Below are 2,500 nucleotides of genomic sequence, written 5' to 3' on the forward strand. Positions count from 1 at the left end.
CAGCAACAGAAAAAAAACGTTTATGTTATTATCATCTGCAATGGTACCTAATATAAGCAGTAGCAACAACAAAAATTACGTATCACTGTTCATATGTTTTTATAATTATCATATACGTCCTCATCTTATTAACTTCATTATCAATTACTTTTGATATCCTTTTATCTTTTGTTTTTATTACAGTTATTTCTCTATGCTTAGCAAGATGACACAATTTAGTTTGATTTTTCTATTCGTAATGACTTAACATGCAACAGTAATACTAGTACTTACACTGCTACTACTATTACGACTGTGACTGTTACTACTGCCAGAACTACAATTACTATTATGTTGCTGTCGTCGCTCTTACATCCTGTGACCAATATTAGTCATATTTTTACTGAAACGGAAATAATATCGGACATAAAGATTAAAGACACGGATTAGAAAGTCAATTAGTATTTGATTTCGAATATTTATAAAAGAAATAGAATAAGAAATCGTGACATTAGAGGAGTGACTTTTAGAAGACTCAAAGGTCGACAATATTTTCTGTTATCACACGATATTTTTCACAAAATAACCTTTATTTATTTTTAACTGCATGCAGATTTTTTACCTGCATGTAAAGGTCAAAAGAAGATTTGAGGAGTGATGATAGATATTTACATTATTAATGTGCTTTCGTGTCATGTACACAGAGGGTCACATTCACACTCAACCACACTTACGCACACATTAACACCCGCCCACATACACTGACATTTTTTACACATTGCCACATACGCTTACACATATTCACAGACACATATACACATGCACATGTACACTTATACACATAGACATGCACATACACTTACATATGCACATACACATATACACATGCATACAGACATGCACATACAGATAGTCATGTACATATACATATACACATACACATGCATATACACAAACACATACATATAGATAAACATACATATACACATACGCATGCACACAAAAACAAGCATACTAACACGAAAACACACACAAAATAAACACACAAACACAAAATAGACACACAAACACACACAAAATAAACACACAAAATAAACACACACAAAAGAAACACACTAACACACACGCGTATTATAAACTAAACTTACCACCCCATACGTAACGCACGCGAGAACAAAACTCTACGGGCAGACACTCCCTCTTTCGACCAGGCTGATCTCGGGCTAAGCGACCACCACCAGAGCTGCATGGGCGGGTACCTGCGCTTCACCAAGTACCAGCGGGCACAGCGGCTTCGGTCTGTTGATGCCTGCTTTCAAGATGTGAAGGATACTAGGTGAGGGATGTAGAATTTTTTTTCAATTACTTTTTTTCGAATGATTTTTTTTCTAGGTAAGTTGTATTATTTGTTTTAATATGTATGTATATGTTGTTGTTGTTTGTTTTTTTTTGGGGGGGATTGCATTTCTTTTTAATGGCCTTATTTTTTTTCTAGGTAGAGGTTTTTTTCCGAATGCCAATTTTTTAAGATATGGGATTTTTAAAAATGAAGTTCAGTTTTTACACACACACATTTACATATATGTATGTATATATCTATGTATTTTGTATTATTATGTTGGGGTTTTATTATATTATTTTTGGGATATGGGCCCCCCCACACACACACACACACAACACACACACACACCACAAAACCCCCAAAAAAAAAAAAAAAAAAAAAAAAAAAAAAAAAAATAATTAAACGAAAAAAAAAAAAAATTTTTTTTTTTATATATATATATATATATTATATATATATATATATATATTTTTTTTTCCTTTGTTTTTTTTTTTTTGTTTTTTGTTTTTTTTTTTTTTTTTTTTTTTTTGTGTTTTGTGTGTGTGTGTGTGTGTGTGTGTGTTTTTTAAAAAATTATATTTTGTTTTTTAATTTTATTAATATATTGTATTATAAATATTTATATATATATATATTATTATGTATAAATATGTATATATTATTATTATATATATTATATATTATAAAAAAAAAAAAAAAAAAAAAAATAAAAAAAAAAAAAATATATTATATATATATATATATATATATATATATATATATATATATATATATATTATTTTTTTTTTTTTTTTTTGTTGTATATATATATATATATATATATATATATATATATATATATATATATATATATATATTTTGATTATTATAATGTGTGTGTTTCACCATACCCTTTACCCCCCCCTCCCCTCCCTGTCTGCACCCACCCCAAACCCCAAAAATTTTTCCCCCGCTTTTCATGTTTTGAGGGGGCCCCCCCAATGAGGATCCCGGGGGGGACTCGGGGCCCAACATATTTTAAATCGGTAAATTTTTCTTAAAACCCCTTTTTCCCTTGATATTGGCCCCTTTGGTTTCTCCAGTTTTAATGTTTTACATTTTCGTCGACGATTTTTTTTTTTTTTTTAAATTTTTTAGTTTTTTTGGGTGTTAATTTGTTTAATTTTAATTTTTTGGAAT

This window comes from Penaeus vannamei, chromosome 28 (genome assembly GCF_042767895.1).
Source record: "Penaeus vannamei isolate JL-2024 chromosome 28, ASM4276789v1, whole genome shotgun sequence".
Lineage (NCBI taxonomy): Eukaryota > Metazoa > Arthropoda > Malacostraca > Decapoda > Penaeidae > Penaeus > Penaeus vannamei.